The sequence below is a fragment of the Nannobrachium achirus genome (assembly GCF_963921795.1).
Source record: "Nannobrachium achirus genome assembly, chromosome: 13".
NCBI classification, from domain to species: Eukaryota; Metazoa; Chordata; class Actinopteri; order Myctophiformes; family Myctophidae; genus Nannobrachium; species Nannobrachium achirus.
In genome coordinates, this window is record NC_137833.1 from 65,315,464 (window position 1) to 65,339,319 (window position 23,856).

Consider the following 23,856-nt stretch of genomic DNA (forward strand, 5'->3'; position numbering starts at 1 on the left):
AATGTATAACAATGAACATAATAAGTGGTGCATGCATGAAGTCTAGGAAAACAACACAATGAGACTATAAAAAGTGTTGTATCTCCACTGTAGCACCTCAGTGCAGAGTGGTAGCTGGAAAAAGTGTCAACAGATCATTAATAGTCGGGGACCATTAAGGTCATTAAGGTCCACAGAATGAGAGGCCTGCTCTGCCGGGAAACATCGCAAAAAAAAAAAAAAAAAGTTATGGCCATTTGTATATTCACTGTCCCATTGAATCCACTACACAGGAAAATAAATATATATATATATACAGTATATATAAAAAAAAAAAAGAAAAATAAATCTGCTTTCAGTAGCATGTGAGGAGTCAAACTGGGTTTTCATGATTCTGCATCCATTGCAAGCATTTGTTTTGCACGAAAAACATCCCCAGGGCTAGAAAACGGACCAACAAAACTGTGAAAAGTGATGATTCATCACTTTTCACAGTCATCACAGTGATGAGTCAGTTAAAATATCATTATTTTGGTGTCACAGTCTGAAAAAAAAAAAAAAAAACACTGATGTGAGGGTGCCAAAGTACAGTAAATATTCACATATTCTAAAGTACAGATTTGACGCGTTGTGAGCTTGTAGATTGTTATCATGTCTCACCAAGACACAGGATCTGACCTGATGGTCCAGATCAGGGGTCTTCAACAGGGGGTCCAGGACCCCTAGGGGGCCCTCAGAGTTACTACAGGGGGTCCTCCAAATCTTTGTGTGATAAACGCTAGCATCCATATTCTGGGAACTTTAGCCAAAAATAGCAGATCTGTGAGCTTGTAGATCGGCTAGGTTTGGTGTAGAGGAGAAAAATCAGACTGATTACAGAGTGAAAGGTCAAGTTTATTAAGTATTGACGGTTCAAGTGGTTAAATATCTGAAAACACAAATTGACATGAATCCAAAATACACATATAATGATGATTGTGCTATCAAAAGATGAAACTATATGGAATCTATGGGTTGTAGGGGTCCCTGCTTCATCTCTCTCTGAACTAAGAGGTCCCTGCTTCATCTCTCTCTCAACTAAGGGGTCCCTGCTTCATCTCTCTCTCAACTAAGGGGTCCCTTGCCTGAAAGCGTTGAAGACCCCTGCTCTATCCAGGGCCTCCCAACACAACCGGCGCAAACCGAACATAGAAGATCTACAAGCCCACACCGCGTTGAGGCAGCGGCGCGTTGTAAGCTAGTATATCAGCTGTTTTTTGTTGTTTGTTTTTCAACCCGGAATGCCAGATGCCCAGTCCACCCACACACACACACACACACACACACACACACACACACACACACAAGACTGCTGTTTTTCTCTGAGTTGAAATGAAGTTTTTACGTGTTTTAGCAGGGCTGACTCAGTACATCTGTGGACCGTCAGAGGGTTGAGGAGATATTATTTATCCATGTTGATACCCTTATCAATGCTTCCTTATCAATCCTTCCTTATTGATCCACTATTGATCATTTTATATTATTGGTAGTTGTTGTTGATCAACATATGATGGTCTATTCATCATTAAACATTAGTTATTGGAGATGTATATGTACTGTATGTACTGTATGTACTGTCACTTTAAAAGATGTATATGTACTGTATGTACTGTATGTACTTTCACTTTAAAAGCCTAATCTAAATTTTGTCACACAATGGTGTCTCACTCCAACAGGTTCTCACCCCTATTGCGCATACCCTAGTTCAGGGTTCTCAAATAGCCGGCCCGCGGGCCATTTGCGGCCCGCGGGGGGCTACTGTCTGGCCACCACCAAACCCAGTAATAATGGTGAGCAGCAACAACACTAGTATATCATCGTTGTCGGGTGGAAACCTCGTATCTCCAAATGTGTACGTTCTTTCGCAAAGTAAAGCCCTGCTTCATCATACAAAGCCGTTGCACAAAAGTAGTGAAAACAGCAGATCTACAAGCACACAACGCCTCGCGGTGCGCGGCGTTGTGTGCTTGTAGATCGTCTGTTTTCACTAGTTTAAATCATTTTTAAAATGATAAATGCAAAACGAACGGTTTTGGACATACAAGATTTTCAACCGACGACAACGATATCTGAACTGTCGCTGGATAGGCGGGAACGCCTCCGTCACCCCCTGCAATGTTGTGGCCCTCGGCTTGGTACCCTAGACATGATTCAATGTTGTGGCCCTCGGCTTGGTACCCTATAGACAGGATCAATTTTCAGAAAATCAGAACCCTGAAGGCATTTTGCGAATATTTATTATATACAACTGTTCTAGGGGTATTAAGGGGTGCTGAATCCAAATTTGCTGTATATAATGCTCAAAAATGTTCCTAAATGGCTCAAAATTGAGAAATCCAACATGGCCGCCACTGGAAGGCTGAAACTATTTAAGTGCAAATCTTTTTGACTAAATAAGGTAGAAACTTGAACTAAATGTGTTTTTCTAGGTTAGCCTAAATGGGGAATTTGAAATTCTATCCTAATTTTAGATCAGGCGTGAATAATTGGCTTGAAACTCATACATGTATAGCAGAAAAGGTTCGTTATTGATGCATAATTCGTCAAACAAACAAAAGCAGGATGAACCATGGTTTTATTCATCAAAACTCTTTTGATTTAGATTTTTCTATCAACAAGTCATATATGCAAATTATAGTCCTTATATTCCACTTTCAACAGGGAAACAGGGGAAGGGCTTCTCTCCCCACACACACCCATTGTAACTTCAAACTCCATTTTAACCATTCATTAAAAACACCCATTATTTTTTGTGGTGACTCATTCTACCCTCCTAATACGTGAGCAGGCCGTGTTTTTTTCCATAACCTTTTTCATTTGTTTTTATTAAGTATTTGGGAAAATGGAAACATTTTAATTCAAAAAATAATTATTAAAAATAAATGAAAAATGATATTGAAAAAACACGACCTGCTCACATATTAGGAGGGTAATATGAGTCACCAGAAAAAATAATGGGTGTTTTTAATGAATCTATCATGGTTAAAATGAAGGTAGGCTACATTAATTTAGCCTACTTGCAGTCATCAATATTTTGAGCAGATGTCATAGGTATCTTGCAGCTGCATGCAACCAATTCCACTTTTCCTGAATAGAATAGAATGGATTATAATATAATATAATAGTATTTTACCATATCAATAAAAGTACATGTACATGGGAATAGTTTTTTGCAGTTGTATACTTCAATACATGCCATATGACTCTTTATGGATAGAATAGAAGAGAAGGGGATACAACATTTATAGCCAGCACAAGTACATCAGGGTAGGGTTCATCAATCTGTCAACATCTAAGAGTCTAGAGTATGCAGTCTAGTAGGCTGATATTCTCTAAAATTACCAAATCCCATTAGTACAATATATTATACATGCATACCTGCAGCTGCAGCGTTGGCTGAGGCACTCCTTTGTACACCCACATGAAGTGAACTCCCTGCAGGCTTTGGGCATAGGTGGCAGACAGAGTAGCCGTGGCACTAACTGGCCTTCCTTGATCATCCATCCCATTTCCTCCACTGGAGGAAGATCAGGGTGTGGCAGGTGAGCTTGATTCCATATAGTTGCTTAATAGTGTGCACGCATGATATGGAACCTCACAGCATCTGTGGTTGGTGGCAGAGTCTCTTGGGGACGACTTTTGCAGAATAACTTTACTCGTGCTTTGTTGCATGAATCAACGTCAGGCACACCATAGATCTTACAAATGAATCTTTCTGATGATGTCACGATATCTTCTGTGAAAGGGCCCTTCCCAAGGCCAGCAAGATCAGTGTGATGTTGTTCGAACACCTGCCAGGCTTTCCGTGGCCGCTGAACTGAGACACACTGTCACATCCAGTAAGGGCATGGAAGGCAAGGAGTGTGTCCAGTTGATCCTCAGACAGTATCCTGTGAATTTCATGCACTGGGAAAAACTTTGGGTCCTTTGATATCCCACCCTGTAGTCATAGGTACATCTGATTTTGTCAAAGTAAGCAAGCAGTAGTAGAAGCATGTCTGTGTCACGTGCTGACACGACTACTGTTTCCATCAGTGTGTGGATACAGTGAAGGATCAATCGTGTATCAGCTTCCTCGTGGACACTCCTTGCCTTCCATGCCCTTACTGGATGTGACAGTGTGTCTCAGTTCAGCGGCCACAGAAAGAAGACAGCCTGGCAGGTGTTCGAACAACATCACACTGATCTTGCTGGCCTTGGGAAGGGCCCTTTCACAGAAGATATCGTGACGTCATCAGAAAGATTCATTTGTAAGATCTATGTTGTGCCTGACGTTGATTCATGCAACAAAGCATGAGTAAAGTTATTCTGCAAAGGTCGTCCCCACCAACTCTGCCACCAACCACAGATGCTGTGAGGTTCCATATCATGCGTGCACACTATCAAGCAACTATATGGAATCAAGCTCACCTGCCACACCCTGATCTTCCTCCAGTGGAGGAAATGGTATTGGATGATCAAGGAAGGCCAGTTAGTGCCACGGCTACTCTCTCTGCCACCTATGCCCAAAGTCTGCAGGGAGTTCACTTCATGTGGGTGTACAAAGGAGTGCCTCAGCCAACGCTGCAGCTGCAGGTATGTATGTATAATAGATTGTACTAATGGGATTTGCTAATTTTAGAGAATATCAGCCTACTAGACTGCATACTCTAGACCAGGGGTCTTCAACGTTTTCAGGCCGGGGACCCCCAAACTGATGGGGAGATGGAGCAGGGACCCCCTACCACCTCGAAGGGTGGGGGGGTCGGGGCAGACGGGGCTACGACATATTTCTTTATTTTAAACATGTACAAGTTACAGCGAGCAGGGTGGGCCGTACCACTACCATTTCTAAACATACAACTTATTAACTGAGAACCAATGTCAATAATATCAACAATCTGTCAATTGCATAGTAATCATGTATTCAAGCTATTCAAAATGGATAGAATCATGATTTATTTTTTAACAGAGATGTTAAAAAAAAAAAAAACACATTTTTTGAAATCTTTTTTTTTTTATCAATAATTTCGCGGACCCCCTGCAGTACCTCCGCGGACCCCCTAGGGGTCGCGGACCCCCTGTTGAAGACCCCTGCTCTAGACTCTTAGATGTTGACAGATTGATGAACCCTACCCTGATGTACTTGTGCTGGCTATAAACTCTCTTCTATTCTATCCAGAAAGAGTCATATGGCATGTATGGAAGCATGCAACTGCAAAAAACTCAACCGGAACACTGAGGAAGACTGTGAATAAGCTGCCACAGTAAGGATTACAGTAAGAAGTATTCCCATGTACATTTACTTTTATTGATATGGTAAAATACTATTATATTATATTATAATCCATTCTATTCTATTCAGGAACAGTGGAATTGGATGCATGCAGCAGCTGCAAGATACACCTATGAGATCTGCTCGAAATATTGATGACTGCAAATAGGCTAAATTAATGTAGCCTACCTTCATATTAAGGACTATATATAATTTGCATATATGACTTGTTGATAGAAAAATCTAAATCAAAAGAGTTTTGATGAATAAAACCATGGTTCATCCTGCTTTTGTTTCTGTTTGACGAATTATGCATCAATAACGAACCTTTTCTGCTATACATGTATGAGTTTCAAGCCAATTATTCACGTCTGATCTAAAATCAGGATAGAATTTCAAATTCCCCATGTAGGCTAACCTAGAAAAACACATTTAGTTCAAGTTTCTACCTTGTTTAGTCAAAAAGATTTTCACTTAAATAGATTTCAGCCTTGCAGTGGCGGCCATGTTGGATTTCTCAATTTTGAGCCATTTAGGAACATTTTTGAGCATTATATACAGCAAATTTTGATTCAGCATCCCTTAATACCCCTAGAACAGTTGTATATAATAAATATTCGCAAAATGCCTTCGGGACTTTATACAAGCACATTTTCAGAAATTCTGCCTTGTCTACTAGACATGATTCAATGTTGTGGCCCTCAGCTTGGTACCCTAGACATAATTCAATGTTGTGGCCCTCGGCTTGGTACCCTAGACATAATTCGGCCCTTGGGGAAAACTAATTGGGGAACCCTGCCCTAGATTTTTATAATTTCTTTATCTTTATAGATCTACAAGCTCAAGTCAAGTGTCATTTTTGGATATCGGTACCATTAAAGGGCAAAGGTTGCATGTGAGTTTTGTATTGCTACATGTCTGTAGTTTATGAAATGATATGATAACAATGTCAAAATAGCAGCTGATTACTTGTTTTGGGCCCTTATATCTGATGTAAATAAACACATTTAATGCCCGAGTTGTAATTTTATCATAATTAATGATTTTACATGAATTACTTACAGTACGTCGCTCCGGTCCCGTGTGAATCGGTAAAAGTCCGCGATTCGATTACAATGCACGTTGGGCGTGCATGTGAAGTGAAGCCCGGCCATAGAGAATGTATTATATCCCCAAAAAGAAATCACCATTTTCTAAAAAACAGACTTTTACATCCAAAACATGGCAAAAAAGCCATGTTTACATGTTTATCACTCTCTGTCTGCTAGTGGCCATCTTATACTGTGTCATGTGACCCACGCTGGACCAATCGTGTGACTAGATCGTTACACAAGGCCCATCGCTGCAGGAAAAGACCCAACCTCCCCCAGCCAATCACAGTCAAAGCAGCGGTGGTTGCGCAATCTCACTGGCACTGAGGAAAAACATTAACCCTTTGTTGCTGGCGATGAAGTGTGTAACTAGAGACTCTCATCTTTCATATGGTGCATGTTTTGTCATTCTCACACCAACCCAGAATTAGGAAAAAAAAAGAAAAAAAAAAGAAAAAAGTTGGTGGTAAGTCGAGGGTAAGTCGATTTTTAATGGTAGCAATAAATGTGTTAATGACCCAGCAACTAATGGGTTGATTTGGATGGTTTTGCTGTCAAAGCAGATGTTTTCTGTGGAGTTGATTTATGAGGTGACTGAAGAAATTCAAGTTCAGTGTCATAAGGTCAAGGTCAAGGTCATTTTGGATCCAGAATTGGCATATCTTAGCCATGACTTCATTGTACTGTAATGTAATGAGCTAAACGTTTTTTTTTTAATCATTATCAAAATAAACACGTTCAAAATAAACAATATTCCAAGAATATGACATTTAGGTCGACGGAGACGACCAGTTCCAATAGAAAGTGCTCTCAGTCCCCCTGGGACTGGAGACCGTCTACTAATGTAGACCATCCCAATGGTCTCCACTATCCAGTAGAAAGAGCTCTGTGTAGACCATCCCAATGGTCTCCACTATGCAGTAGAAAGAGCTCTGTGTAGACCATCCCAATGGTCTCCACTATGCAGTAGAAAGAGCTCTGTGTAGACCATCCCAATGGTCTCCACTATGCAGTAGAAAGAGCTCTGTGTAGACCATCCCAATGGTCTCCACTATGCAGTAGAAAGAGCTCTGTGTAGACCATCCCAATGGTCTCCACTATCCAGTAGAAAGAGCTCTGTGTAGACCATCCCAATGGTCTCCACTATGCAGTAGAAAGAGCTCTGTGTAGACCATCCCAATGGTCTCCACTATGCAGTAGAAAGAGCTCTGTGTAGACCATCCCAATGGTCTCCACTATGCAGTAGAAAGAGCTCTGTGTAGACCATCCCAATGGTCTCCACTATGCAGTAGAAAGTGCTCTCAGAGCCACCACTAGTGTAGACCATCCCAATGGTCTCCACTATCCAGTGGGACAGCGTTGGCGTGGCCACAGCCCATCTCCCAGACCCCGGGTCATAGGAGACAAACAGCTGGGAGGAAGACCTACCGACTGTTGTTCCTTGCCGGTACAGGCGCCACGCCCTCACTGGACAAAGACGGTTCAAATGTCTGTCTCACAAGGTGCCCGGCACGGCCATGTTTGCAGCAGCTGGGGATCGGAAGCGTGCTGGAGGAGGGAGACCCAGGTTCACTATGGGGCTCTACCCCCCTTGTTTACTTCCCAAATGCCACTAGTGGGTTCGCCTGCTGCGTTCTAGCGTAGCTCCCCCTGGGAGATACAGCTATGCAGAGGGTGACTGGTTCCTCCCATCAACCTGAGACTGAGCAGCAGAGTGGGGAGGTGTGTCGTGGAGCCGCACGCGGTTGTTGTACACCGCTGTGTGGCACAACCGCCCCTCCCCCCTCAGTGGCCTGAGGCAGGTCTTTGGTAAAATGTGTGCGAGCCGCTGGGCATGAAAGAGGAGAGGGGGGGCTACACTAGCGCTGAAAACTGGAAATACTCAAGTAAAGTAAAAAAAAAAACAATGTCTAAATTCTGCCCTGAGACTGGGAGGTCAGGGTTTGATCCAAGGCCGAGTCGTACCAAAGATTATGAAAAATGGGACCCAGAGTCTCCTGGTTGGCTCTCAGCATCAAGGGTTGGACTGGGGGGTCCCTGTGACATACTAGCATCATCTCCAGGGGGGTACAGTACAGTACAGTACAGTACAGTACAGTACAGTACAGTACAGGACAGGACAGGACAGGACAGGACAGGACAGGACATCAAGGGTCATTGACCTGAAAGATCTTGAAGACCTCTGACGTAAACTAGTTGAAAAGGGGTCCCTCAGTGAGCTTGTAGATCTGCTATTTTCTAACGTTAGGCCCGGACAAGAGGATACCGTCCTGATACGACCCCTCCATAGCCTTCCTAAACAAACACACACACAGGCAGACACGCACGCACCCACACACGGTTACAGCAGCAGATCAATAATGATTGACTTTGAATATGAAAAACAAATCAAACTTTGATCAAATCACACAAAAACATGCTGAAATAAATATTACATAAAGACATTAGAGGAGCACAAATAAAATATCAACATGAAACGTTGGCACAGAATTCACCACGAAAGCAGGGAGATTAGTCTATATAAGAGAAAGGGAGGTTTTGTAGGCCTAACATGGACAGGTGATTTAAAAAAAGATTTTTCTGAACATAGACGTTTTCAGCAGTGATTTAAAGGATATCCATGCTGTCTGGCAGAAACCTCTTATCTCCATATGTTAACTGTTTGTGTTTTTCATATTAATGTAATTTACTTGATCATTGTACAGAGTCACACTGAAGCATCAAAAGTAGCAGATCTACAAGCTCACAGCATGGAGTGAATCGATCTGTTTTTGATCCTGAAAAGTAACAGTTGTGGTCATATGAGGTTTCCACCTGACAGAGATGATTTGCTAGGCTTTATGCACTCTGGGCTCACAGAAAGCCTGAATGTCACTGACCCTGTTAGCCCTGGTCAGAGCCATCAGCAGAAACCTTTTGAAGCAGAAGATTTTCAAATCCACTGATTCCAACGCTTCCAAGGGCTGCTTACAAAGGGCGTCCAACACCTTAGTAGTCAGATCCCAGGCTGGGAACAGTGGTCTAGAGACCAACCCAGGTCCCAGGCTGGGAACAGTGGTCTAGAGACCAACCCAGGTCCCAGGCTGGGAACAGTGGTCTAGAGACCAACCCAGGTCCAATCTGGAGATCTGCTTCGCAGAAAGCAGAGGATGTCTCCAACGGAGGCCTGAAACGACACCACCAGTGGCATCCGTTCCAGGCATCATTTCTCAAACACGTTCCTTGTCAGGTCATAAAAGGACCAGCGTGGCGCAGGTGCCCATCGTTGGCCAAGTCCATTCAGTAGCGTGATCGTTCAGCTCCATACTGAGCTGGATAAGACTCCTATAGGGCTGTGTTTGGATTGTCTTAACACCTCCACACCTCCACACCTGTGACGTGTGGAGGACCCCACAGCAGAGAGGCTGCATTGTGACGTGTGGAGGACCCCACAGCAGAGAGGCTGCATTGTGACGTGTGGAGGACCCCACAGCAGAGAGGCTGCATTGGGGCTCTGATCTTGCTGGCCTTGGGAAGGGCCCTTTCACAGAAGATATCGTGACGTCATCAGAAAGATTCATTTGTAAGATCTATGTTGTGCCTGACGTTGATTCATGCAACAAAGCATGAGTAAAGTTATTCTGCAAAGGTCGTCCCCACCAACTCTGCCACCAACCACAGATGCTGTGAGGTTCCATATCATGCGTGCACACTATCAAGCAACTATATGGAATCAAGCTCACCTGCCACACCCTGATCTTCCTCCAGTGGAGGAAATGGTATTGGATGATCAAGGAAGGCCAGTTAGTGCCACGGCTACTCTCTCTGCCACCTATGCCCAAAGTCTGCAGGGAGTTCACTTCATGTGGGTGTACAAAGGAGTGCCTCAGCCAACGCTGCAGCTGCAGGTATGTATGTATAATAGATTGTACTAATGGGATTTGCTAATTTTAGAGAATATCAGCCTACTAGACTGCATACTCTAGACCAGGGGTCTTCAACGTTTTCAGGCCGGGGACCCCCAAACTGATGGGGAGATGGAGCAGGGACCCCCTACCACCTCGAAGGGTGGGGGGGTCGGGGCAGACGGGGCTACGACATATTTCTTTATTTTAAACATGTACAAGTTACAGCGAGCAGGGTGGGCCGTACCACTACCATTTCTAAACATACAACTTATTAACTGAGAACCAATGTCAATAATATCAACAATCTGTCAATTGCATAGTAATCATGTATTCAAGCTATTCAAAATGGATAGAATCATGATTTATTTTTTAACAGAGATGTTAAAAAAAAAAAAAACACATTTTTTGAAATCTTTTTTTTTTTATCAATAATTTCGCGGACCCCCTGCAGTACCTCCGCGGACCCCCTAGGGGTCGCGGACCCCCTGTTGAAGACCCCTGCTCTAGACTCTTAGATGTTGACAGATTGATGAACCCTACCCTGATGTACTTGTGCTGGCTATAAACTCTCTTCTATTCTATCCAGAAAGAGTCATATGGCATGTATGGAAGCATGCAACTGCAAAAAACTCAACCGGAACACTGAGGAAGACTGTGAATAAGCTGCCACAGTAAGGATTACAGTAAGAAGTATTCCCATGTACATTTACTTTTATTGATATGGTAAAATACTATTATATTATATTATAATCCATTCTATTCTATTCAGGAACAGTGGAATTGGATGCATGCAGCAGCTGCAAGATACACCTATGAGATCTGCTCGAAATATTGATGACTGCAAATAGGCTAAATTAATGTAGCCTACCTTCATATTAAGGACTATATATAATTTGCATATATGACTTGTTGATAGAAAAATCTAAATCAAAAGAGTTTTGATGAATAAAACCATGGTTCATCCTGCTTTTGTTTCTGTTTGACGAATTATGCATCAATAACGAACCTTTTCTGCTATACATGTATGAGTTTCAAGCCAATTATTCACGTCTGATCTAAAATCAGGATAGAATTTCAAATTCCCCATGTAGGCTAACCTAGAAAAACACATTTAGTTCAAGTTTCTACCTTGTTTAGTCAAAAAGATTTTCACTTAAATAGATTTCAGCCTTGCAGTGGCGGCCATGTTGGATTTCTCAATTTTGAGCCATTTAGGAACATTTTTGAGCATTATATACAGCAAATTTTGATTCAGCATCCCTTAATACCCCTAGAACAGTTGTATATAATAAATATTCGCAAAATGCCTTCGGGACTTTATACAAGCACATTTTCAGAAATTCTGCCTTGTCTACTAGACATGATTCAATGTTGTGGCCCTCAGCTTGGTACCCTAGACATAATTCAATGTTGTGGCCCTCGGCTTGGTACCCTAGACATAATTCGGCCCTTGGCCGAATTATGGTGCATGTTTTGTGGTGCATGTTTTGTCATTCTCACACCAACCCAGAATTAGGAAAAAAAAAGAAAAAAAAAAAGAAAAAAGTTGGTGGTAAGTCGAGGGTAAGTCGATTTTTAATGGTAGCAATAAATGTGTTAATGACCCAGCAACTAATGGGTTGATTTGGATGGTTTTGCTGTCAAAGCAGATGTTTTCTGTGGAGTTGATTTATGAGGTGACTGAAGAAATTCAAGTTCAGTGTCATAAGGTCAAGGTCAAGGTCATTTTGGATCCAGAATTGGCATATCTTAGCCATGACTTCATTGTACTGTAATGTAATGAGCTAAACGTTTTTTTTTTAATCATTATCAAAATAAACACGTTCAAAATAAACAATATTCCAAGAATATGACATTTAGGTCGACGGAGACGACCAGTTCCAATAGAAAGTGCTCTCAGTCCCCCTGGGACTGGAGACCGTCTACTAATGTAGACCATCCCAATGGTCTCCACTATCCAGTAGAAAGAGCTCTGTGTAGACCATCCCAATGGTCTCCACTATGCAGTAGAAAGAGCTCTGTGTAGACCATCCCAATGGTCTCCACTATGCAGTAGAAAGAGCTCTGTGTAGACCATCCCAATGGTCTCCACCAGTAGAAAGAGCTCTGTGTAGACCATCCCAATGGTCTCCACTATGCAGTAGAAAGAGCTCTGTGTAGACCATCCCAATGGTCTCCACTATGCAGTAGAAAGAGCTCTGTGTAGACCATCCCAATGGTCTCCACTATGCAGTAGAAAGAGCTCTGTGTAGACCATCCCAATGGTCTCCACTATGCAGTAGAAAGTGCTCTCAGAGCCACCACTAGTGTAGACCATCCCAATGGTCTCCACTATCCAGTGGGACAGCGTTGGCGTGGCCACAGCCCATCTCCCAGACCCCGGGTCATAGGAGACAAACAGCTGGGAGGAAGACCTACCGACTGTTGTTCCTTGCCGGTACAGGCGCCACGCCCTCACTGGACAAAGACGGTTCAAATGTCTGTCTCACAAGGTGCCCGGCACGGCCATGTTTGCAGCAGCTGGGGATCGGAAGCGTGCTGGAGGAGGGAGACCCAGGTTCACTATGGGGCTCTACCCCCCTTGTTTACTTCCCAAATGCCACTAGTGGGTTCGCCTGCTGCGTTCTAGCGTAGCTCCCCCTGGGAGATACAGCTATGCAGAGGGTGACTGGTTCCTCCCATCAACCTGAGACTGAGCAGCAGAGTGGGGAGGTGTGTCGTGGAGCCGCACGCGGTTGTTGTACACCGCTGTGTGGCACAACCGCCCCTCCCCCCTCAGTGGCCTGAGGCAGGTCTTTGGTAAAATGTGTGCGAGCCGCTGGGCATGAAAGAGGAGAGGGGGGCTACACTAGCGCTGAAAACTGGAAATACTCAAGTAAAGTAAAAAAAAAAACAATGTCTAAATTCTGCCCTGAGACTGGGAGGTCAGGGTTTGATCCAAGGCCGAGTCGTACCAAAGATTATGAAAAATGGGACCCAGAGTCTCCTGGTTGGCTCTCAGCATCAAGGGTTGGACTGGGGGGTCCCTGTGACATACTAGCATCATCTCCAGGGGGGTACAGTACAGTACAGTACAGTACAGTACAGTACAGTACAGTACAGTACAGTACAGGACAGGACAGGACAGGACAGGACATCAAGGGTCATTGACCTGAAAGATCTTGAAGACCTCTGACGTAAACTAGTTGAAAAGGGGTCCCTCAGTGAGCTTGTAGATCTGCTATTTTCTAACGTTAGGCCCGGACAAGAGGATACCGTCCTGATACGACCCCTCCATAGCCTTCCTAAACAAACACACACACAGGCAGACACGCACGCACCCACACACGGTTACAGCAGCAGATCAATAATGATTGACTTTGAATATGAAAAACAAATCAAACTTTGATCAAATCACACAAAAACATGCTGAAATAAATATTACATAAAGACATTAGAGGAGCACAAATAAAATATCAACATGAAACGTTGGCACAGAATTCACCACGAAAGCAGGGAGATTAGTCTATATAAGAGAAAGGGAGGTTTTGTAGGCCTAACATGGACAGGTGATTTAAAAAAAGATTTTTCTGAACATAGACGTTTTCAGCAGTGATTTAAAGGATATCCATGCTGTCTGGCAGAAACCTCTTATCTCCATATGTTAACTGTTTGTGTTTTTCATATTAATGTAATTTACTTGATCATTGTACAGAGTCACACTGAAGCATCAAAAGTAGCAGATCTACAAGCTCACAGCATGGAGTGAATCGATCTGTTTTTGATCCTGAAAAGTAACAGTTGTGGTCATATGAGGTTTCCACCTGACAGAGATGATTTGCTAGGCTTTATGCACTCTGGGCTCACAGAAAGCCTGAATGTCACTGACCCTGTTAGCCCTGGTCAGAGCCATCAGCAGAAACCTTTTGAAGCAGAAGATTTTCAAATCCACTGATTCCAACGCTTCCAAGGGCTGCTTACAAAGGGCGTCCAACACCTTAGTAGTCAGATCCCAGGCTGGGAACAGTGGTCTAGAGACCAACCCAGGTCCCAGGCTGGGAACAACCCAGGTCCCAGGCTGGGAACAGTGGTCTAGAGACCAACCCAGGTCCAATCTGGAGATCTGCTTCGCAGAAAGCAGAGGATGTCTCCAACGGAGGCCTGAAACGACACCACCAGTGGCATCCGTTCCAGGCATCATTTCTCAAACACGTTCCTTGTCAGGTCATAAAAGGACCAGCGTGGCGCAGGTGCCCATCGTTGGCCAAGTCCATTCAGTAGCGTGATCGTTCAGCTCCATACTGAGCTGGATAAGACTCCTATAGGGCTGTGTTTGGATTGTCTTAACACCTCCACACCTCCACACCTGTGACGTGTGGAGGACCCCACAGCAGAGAGGCTGCATTGTGACGTGTGGAGGACCCCACAGCAGAGAGGCTGCATTGTGACGTGTGGAGGACCCCACAGCAGAGAGGCTGCATTGGGGCTCTTGTGACGTGTGGAGGACCCCACAGCAGAGAGGCTGCATTGGGGCTCTTGTGACGTGTGGAGGACCCCACAGCAGAGAGGCTGCATTTAGCCGGGGAGCCACAGGCCCAAACTTTGAGAGGACCTGTGATGTCATAACATACTTTTTATTTTTGTTTCTTCTATTAATTTGGTCAATAAGGTACACAGAATGAGAGGCCTGCTCTGCCGGAAACACTGCGAAAAAGAAAGTCCCATCGACGTCCCTATACAGGAAAAGAATACAAAAATAAATGAGCTTTAAGTAGCATGTGAGGGGTCAAACTAGGGGTTCTTCATGATTCTGAATCCATTGCAAGCATTTGTTTTGCATGAAAAACATTCCTTGGGCTAGATTTCAGCCCCACAAAGCGGTGAAAAGTGATGAATCATCAAAAATCACAGTTTTGAGAGGATGAAATCTAGCCCAAGGAATGTTTTTTCATGCAAAACAAATGCTTGCAATGGATTCAGAATAATGAAGAACCCCTAGTTTGACCCCTCACATGCTAGTTAAAGCAGATTTATGTTTTGTATTATTTTGTAAGTGAAGTCGATGGGACAGTGAAAATACAAATGATCATAACCTTTTTTCGCAACGTTTCCGGAAGAGCAGGCCTCTCATTCTGTGTACCTTAATGACCAAATGAATAGAAAAAAATTAAATAAAAAGTATGTCATGACGTCACAGGTAAAACCCTATTCTTTGAGCTTTTGGGCCTGTGGCTCCCCGACTAATTGGGTCTCTTGGCTCCAAGTGCAGCCACCTTGTACTTCCCAAATGCCACTAGTGGTTTCACCTGCAGCGTTCTAGTGTAGCTCCCACTGGGAGATACAACTAGATGCAGAAGGTGACTGGTTCCTCCCACCAACCTGAGTTTTTTTTTTTTTTTTTTTGTGCTTTTTGCATGGACCAATGGACACTATTTTTCCTTTTTTGTTGTTGTTTGGCTCTGCACATTAAAGTAGCCTAGTATTTCAGTACTATTGCATGTCTTGACTTAACGGTGAGACACTTGTGTATACTGTATATGGGTGGGTGACGTGACGTAGCGTTTTCGCTGTCCTCGGTGTCAAACATGTATAAATAAAAAATATATTTGTCAAAAACCTTCTGAATATTGTGCAGGACATTAAGCTTTATGTGAACTTACTCAAGATTAAAACATTTCATTCCTCATTTCTTCAGAATCTTCAACCAAACATGGTAAATGTCATCTGGTGTGACTGTCCCGACCTTGTTTCTCAAAGTGGGAACTTGAATAAAACTAAGAAAAAGAATTGCTAAAATTCATTTAAAAATGAATTTAGGCAAAAAAAAAATGTCTATTTGTGAGCCTATATCTTTTCAAAGTCCAAGCATAATGTTTTCAGTCATTTCTGATCAAAAAGATTTTGTCCCCCAAACCAAAATCATCTGGTGTGACACTAGTTTGGAAAAATTAAACAGGCAATAATTTGGACACCTACTGGGCTAGAGAGGTCCTTCTTCTGTAAGGCTATTCAGCACTCCCAGCACAACTGCAAGACAGGTGTCTGAGGTGAGTTATGATTTTAACATTTTCATGAAATGCCATCTTGTTGAAACTTTGACAAGTGTGGCACTTCTGGATGTCATCTGGTGTGACACCTTTTTCATTAATAAAGCAAAAGTTATTTGAAACTTTGGTCATAATTACATGTAAATCTAGGTTGTTTTGTTATAGCTAGCATGTTGTTAGCATGCTAATGTGTACCTGGTAGCCTCAAGGTAGTCCTAAATGCAGAAAACGTCATCTGGTGTGACACTTCGTCATCTGGTGTGACATATCTGCTTGTCACGCCAGATGACTTGATTGTCACACCAGATGATATATACTGTATTTTCCTACAGACATAACAATAAATAACAAGTCCCATGTTTCTTTTGTCCATTTAAAACATTTTAACATGTTTAAAACAACGTTTTAAACATTTTTACTTAATTTAATTTAGCTTCATTTGGTGATACAGCAAATTAATCAGACAGAGCAGAAACCCCTTCACAGAAACCTAAACCTTATATTGTGGTAACACTTTATAATAACTATCCGTTATAAGCAGTTAATATAAGACACTTGACAACAGAAAATGGGTGGTACAGAAAATGTGATTTTATTATTTCCAAAATACACAAACATACTGTATAGTGATGAATGAATGGATATGGAGGAAGGGCATTTAAACAAAACCATAGCTGTTCTTATCCTTACTTGGATACAGCAAAACAAAAAAAAAGAAGGAAAAAAAGTAGGACTACTAGTTATAGATTTAGCACAATTCAAATAAATTGATTAATTTGGACTCACTGATGTGTTCAACCAGAGGCTCAGTGCGATTGCAAGTCATCAGCTCAACTGGCTTCATCAGGTGAAGCAGTTCAGACACATCAAGGAGAGCATCCAACCCAATGAAATGGTCTTGCATATAGACTTTTCTGAGAACTATGCATGTAAACTAAACACAGAGATTCAGGCGTTTCATTTTGGTGGCAATAGGCAGCAGGCAACAGTGCATACCGGAGTTGCCTACTCAGTCAGTGGCTCCCAGTGCTATGCCACCATTTCACAGTCCTTACGCCATGATGAGCGTGCTGTGTGGGCACACATCAAGCCAGTTATTGATGATTTCCGAGGAAAACAAGACAATGCAATTGACACCCTGCATGTCCTCAGTGATGGGCCAGCAACCCAGTACCGGAATCGCACAAACTGCTTCCTCATGAGCAGCATTCCTTATACATGGGGATTCAAGAGGGTCACCTGGAACTTTTCAGAGCGTTCCCATGGAAAGGGCGCACCTGATGGTGTGGGAGGGGTGCTGAAGCGTAAGGCAGACATGTATGTCCTCGGAGGCAGTGACCTACAAACACCGAGGGATCTGTGTGAGTATTTACAGAAGTCCTCTGAAAAAGTCACTGTCATGTGGATCGAAGAAGAGAAGATATCCAACATGGATGAAATGGTCCCTCCATCAGTACGTCCAGTGACTGGCATCAGCACTACGCACCAGGTTCTTTCTATCTTCCCGGGAAAGATAGTTTACAGAGACCTGAGTTGTTTCTGCCAGTTTCCTCAGATCTGCACCTGTCACAACCCACGGAAATTACAGTTCGACCAAGTCTCCAGGGCTGAGGTGCCAGGTGACAAGACAAGTGATGAGTAAGTATAACTAAATCATTCTCTTTGCCAATTTTATGATACCTGTAATTGTACCTGTTTAATGACAATAAAGTAACTTATGTCATCCATTCATTCCTTTTCTTCCTTAACTAAGTGGTGGCCCATCTGCGGAACTGCCCCCTTCCCAGGTCAGCTGCAGGCCCAAAACAGCTTCCGGAGCTCAGTGAGTATAACATACTTGGCAAACTTGAGGACTTGCTAGTAATTACATTTTACTACTAAAAACAATCTACCTGACAAATAAATTACATTTAAATGTCTCCTCCTGAAGGTCTTCTACTCAGGTGCTGGACACAAGTGCATCTATTGGAGAGGCCCAAGCTGAGGATTCAGACACCTCCTCAGATGAATACACACAAGGACAGTTTGTCATAATCAAATATGAGGGAAAGCCATATGTGGGGCAGATTGTTACCATTAATAAGGAGGGGCTAGAGATAAACTGCATGAATCAACTTGGAAAAATGAAAAATGGTTTTGTCTGGCCAAAGGGGCGAGACTGCATTTTCTACAAAGAGCAGGAAGTTGTCTGTGGCATAGCAGAACCGCAACAGGGCAAACGGTTTGCTACCCTCACCAAATGTGACTGGCTGATGTACAATACAGTCTAAATGTCTAGATACCCTCACCAAATGTGACTGGCTGATGTACAATGCAGTCTAAATGTCTATTCTAATCTAATCTAATACTTTTGTACTTTCACTCACTGGACTGGACAATGAGGTAAGGTAGGACCCGAGACAAACATAGCGAAAATAGCTGATCTACAAGCTCTCAACGCATTGTGCTGCGAGAGCTTGTAGATCAGCTATTTTCGGAGTTGCACAACCCAGCACTCTTTAGCTAGTGGAGATGTGGTGTAACGACATGATTCGTAAATAAATTTGTTCAACTCAAAATGCTGTGTTCAAGTTCAGGAGACTTCGGAAAAAAGTAATACACCTGAATGCTGAGTTGTTTCCAATAATTGGTGTTAATAAAATGTTGCCTTGGCTCCCAGTGTGGCTATGCACCTTATTGTCTCTTTAAGATCCTTCTGCCGTGGGCCGGCAGAAGACTTAGGTGTGCGTAGCATTCCTGTGCACATCCTCATCATCCATCTACTACTACAATTCTTTGTTATCCTATGTTAAGGCCCAACAATACTATCCTGTTCAGAAATATTAAGGCCATGTTATTTAATGTTAAAGCAATTTTACTGTTGCTGTTTTTCCTGGGTAATTGTTTAATCAATCAGTAAAGTTCAGTACTCACTAATAGGTAGGTTAAAACACAGTTTGCTTTGACACATGAAGATATGGTCATCTGGTGTGACACTAAGTCATCTGGTGTGACATTCCAAATAGTGAGAAATCATACCTTTATTAATGATGAAACCGAAAAAATGTGTATGGTTTACATAGAAAATAGTATCAGGAAGAGTCACAAATATTTGTGTAATTTTAAAGAAAGTTTTTGTCAGAATAAAATTAAAATATGTTGAAAGATCGACAACATGGGCCTCACACAGAGGTTGATTATGAAAAAAATATACAGATTCAATTAATTTTCACAAAACTATAGTGGATCACAGGTTAGTTATGATAAAGGACTTTGATAAAGTGAGTAACTTAAGAAAGGTGTACTCCATTTTCATTTTATGAACAATTATTGTCATGTCACACCAGATGACGGTTTTAGGCGTACAACAAACTGCTCAATAAAGTCTGATTCCAATAAAATATCTAAAAACAAAATGTGTTTCCATAAAGTTGAGAGTGAGTAGAACAAAAGTAAATAATCTTTATGCCTGCTATTTAAAGTTTTTTAAAAAACATGTTTTTTGGGGCGTCACGTCACTGACCCACATGTGTGTATATGTGTGTGTATATAGGCCCATATATATTTTAGCTGGCTTTGCATTGATATGTTTTTCCCATTGTATGAATGGACCATTGTAAAGCGACTTGAGTTCGCAACTTGCTATAAAAAAGTGCTATAAAATTACAATCCATTATAAAAATTTAGTTAAGCTACTTAAATATTATTACTATTTGTGTTGTGTAATGACTTTTTTGGGGCTTCAACACTTTTGTGGATCGGGTGAGGATGAGAATAATTAAATTGATGGAACTCCATACCCCCCCCCCCCCCCCCCCCAAACACACACACACACACACACACACACACACACACACACACACACACACACACACACACACACACACACACACACACACACGCATGCAAGGACACACACACACACACACACACACACACACACACACACACACACACACACACACACACACACACATAAACTCCTCCCTCCAGTGAAAACAAGGGAGCCTGCCAGGGACACTACGGCACAGAGTTGAGTTGAGGTCTCCATGTTATGTTCAAGGTTCAACTTCAAGGTTCAAGGTTGTACTTTATTGTTACCTATTTTGTACATGAGAGTAAAACTTGTTTTTGTTTGGCTTCTTCATTCCTTCATTGTTGTTAATGTCTGTCTGTCTGCCCGTCTGTCTGTCTGTCTGTCTGTCTGTCTGTCTGTCCATCTGTCTGTCCATCTGTCTACAGTGTGTGGGTGTCATCATGAAGACGTGTGGAGCGTTGCTGGTCCTCCTGGTGTGTGTGTGTGAGTGTGGGGCTCAGGGAGAGAGCCAGTGGGTCCCCACCATGGGAGACAGGGTGACGCGCCTGGAGGCCAGAATGAGCGCCGTCACAAGCAGGATTAGCTTGATGCTGGAGGACGATTGGAGGGAGATCTTTGAGGACGTGATCCAGAAGGAGCTGAACGTCACCAAGCATGAGATGCAAGGACTGGCCAAACAAAATGCAGGTTAGCAACAAGGTTAACTTGTGAAAATTAATGCTTTTAAAGTTGACTATATAGCGATAATGTGTACCGATTGGCGTGAATTTGTTGGAATAATATTAGCTACATCAAAGTAAAAGTAAATCAAAGAACAACATTGCTGGGCAGAATGTCCACTTTTGTCAAGAAAAGTGCCCTCAGGACTCTTGCTGGGCCCTTCATTCAGCCCCACTTTGACTACGCTTGCACCTCCTGGTTCTCCAACATCAAAAAGCCACTAAAGACTAAGCTCCAAACCTCCCAAAACAAACTGATTTGACTACTTCTCCACCTGGGGTCATGACCCATGTTTCTCCCACACATTTTGCTAGCCTAAGTTGGCTCAGCGTCAATCCCCTCAGTACCAGCATATCTGACCAAACACCTACAAAAAGTTAGCGACACCCACACCCCCTCTGCCTAGGGGCTCTACGCAGTTGCGTAGTCTGCGTAGAGCAAATGCCCGCCCGTTTCTCCCCCTAAAACATGATTATCCGGTATTATGATTATACAAGGAGGACGATTTTTTTCCATAAAAGTGTACTGAAAGAGTTAAAATTACTAGGTGTTTATGTGGCCACACCCACCAGTTCATTAAGTATGCCTGGTTGACATGGTGACCCAGCTGAAGTTAGCCACACCCACAGTGTTGGGTGAATGGTAAAAGGGGAGGTGATGATTATATGAAGTCATTTAATCTGTGTTTTTGGATCGTCACCTTTGACAGCCTCAAGGAAGAAACCCCAAAAACAAAGGGAATACATAATTGCTCATAACAACCACACCAGGGGGTCTAATGAAGTACTGTCAACCTCCTAGACACATGAAAACCAGAAAAAGTACAAAACTATGGCACCACCTCTTTAAGCAAATGTATGTTATTAGTTAGACTACTGTTTACACCACAGCAATGGCGTTGGCGCCCTCTACAGGGGAGCGCTCAGGAAAACAGTCAATACAGTATAGAGACACATGGGCGCCTACAAATGTACACCCACAATTGAAACAGCGGCCCCACTTTGGGTAAGGGAGAACGGTGCACTGCAAGCCAGCCCATAGAAAGTCATTGCAATTCAGCTGTGGTTAGCCTAATATTAAAATAATCCTACACGAACTGCAGACTATCTTGATTTGAATAAAAATATGTTTCCAGATGTATGGCCTGACCCTGACAACATATCTTCTTGTTTTCTAAATACATGATGTGTGTCACATTTAAATTGCCACTTGAATGGATTACCCATAATGTTAACAGAGAAGAGTGGAAACGGCAGACACAGAACCTGTCGCTTTTCAGTGACATCAATGTCTTTACTGCTGTGCGTTTATGAGCGCCGACTTTGAAGATCCCGACCTTTTCAACTTCAGAGTGGATTATCCAGGTTAGTATTAATCCAAAAATAACCTGCAAGACTCCGTTTGGAAGAAGCGAGATGCGATCATTTCCCAAAAATAAACAGCCTAATTATACATGAGAGACGAGCGTACTATCTGGGTATAGAAAACCTCAAGGGATGCGTCCATGACGTGTGTACCATGCGACCACCTAAACTTAAGATTTCCAATGCTAGCACTTTTGACTCACAGATGAAGTATATTAAAGTATATTGTAGGTAGTGTATCAAGATGACAGATATGCCACTTTAAAAAGGCAAAATTAAACTCATGGGACACTTTATTAGAACACAAAAGAAATCGCTATGGCCTCAGTAGTCAACCACTGAAATTATGATATTTCACGATGCCTTTCATTGTGATTGCATTGGCAGCTACAGTGCACCGTTCACAATAGGGGGCGTGAATTTGTAGGCGCCCGTGTGTCTCTATGTACTGATTGATTGATTGATTGATTGATTGATTGATTTGTCTTCAGAAATGGCTTCCAAATTGAGTGCCTCTGAAGAGAAGGTGTCAGACCTGCAGAGCAGATTAACTGCTAGTGAAGAGAAGGTGTTGGAGTTGAAGAAAGAAAGTCAAGGTACGTTTACACACACACACACACACACACACACACACACACACACACACACACACACACACACATATATAGTGCATAGAAGCTAAATGAGGCATTAAAAATTAAAAATTCCTATCGAATATCTTAATTACAATGAAATGAAGTTGACCTGTTTTTTTAAGAGCAACTGTTTTAGGCTATAATGGCAATATTACACTCGAGATAACGCACACCCTCTCGTGTAATATTGCTTAAACGTCACACGGTGAGTTGTACTTTAGATATGATATTTCTTTGCTAAGCCAGTGTCAGGCGTTATAGACAGAGAGATACGGAGAGTTCAAGGCTGTGTTTGACGCAGACACAGCAGCAGATTATTCCACTGAGTTCTGCATCCTCGCCACCCGTTGTGATTGGAACGAGCCTGCACTTCTCAACGCGTTCCCCCGGGGTTTGAGCGAGCCTACGAAAGCCCTAGCCGAGAAAGCCCCCAAACCCATCTCTCTCTCCATTTCCATTGATGAGCGACACTGTGAACGTAAGCGTGAGAGGGCATCCCAGTATCAAGTTGCTACGAAGCCTACATCCTCGTTCCCCACCAGTTACAACCGGCCCGAGCAAATTCCATCTGCCGTCTCCAGTCCCACAGAGGAGAGCTTTATTGACCGCCAGTTTGCATTCTCAGCTGGAGCGCTGCATATCAGGTCTGTTGCCTCCAGCCCGCCCCGATCTCTGCCCAGGCAGAGCGTTCTCCTGCCTGGGTTCCACCCGTCTGAAAGGCCGTCGCTGACGCCGGGTGCAAACTGACGTTCCTCAATCGCCAAGGTTCTTCCGTCGCGTTCCAGTGTTAATGAATACGCCCGGGTGGGCTTTAATCTTCTACTGCCTCCTCCTTTGCTGTGAATTTGGGTCAAACACACTGTAACTCTGAGAGTGTATGCATTAAACCAAATGGAACCTTACAGGAGGGGGACTGCCCATAAGTCAGAAGGTTCATTAGTCCGAAGGTTCATTAGTCCGAATTTAGTTAGGGTTACTGAGGTTAAGGTAGGTAGGATGAAGAGTATTCTTAACCCAAGCAAAAAACCTGTTTCTCAGATTCGGGTAAATGATGAAGTTGTCCAC

At 42.9% G+C, this 23,856-nt stretch overlaps 1 pseudogene across 1 annotated transcript in view; it reads left to right on the forward strand.

The window, feature by feature from the left end:
• Window positions 1-23,856, forward strand: part of LOC308297496 — a 48,006-nt pseudogene that overhangs the window by 15,300 nt on the left and 8,850 nt on the right. Inside the window, exons 3-4 of the transcript in view lie at window positions 20,573-20,759; window positions 22,648-22,752. The product of the transcript in view is annotated as an uncharacterized misc_RNA (transcript). The remainder of the gene's footprint in view (window positions 1-20,572; window positions 20,760-22,647; window positions 22,753-23,856) is intronic.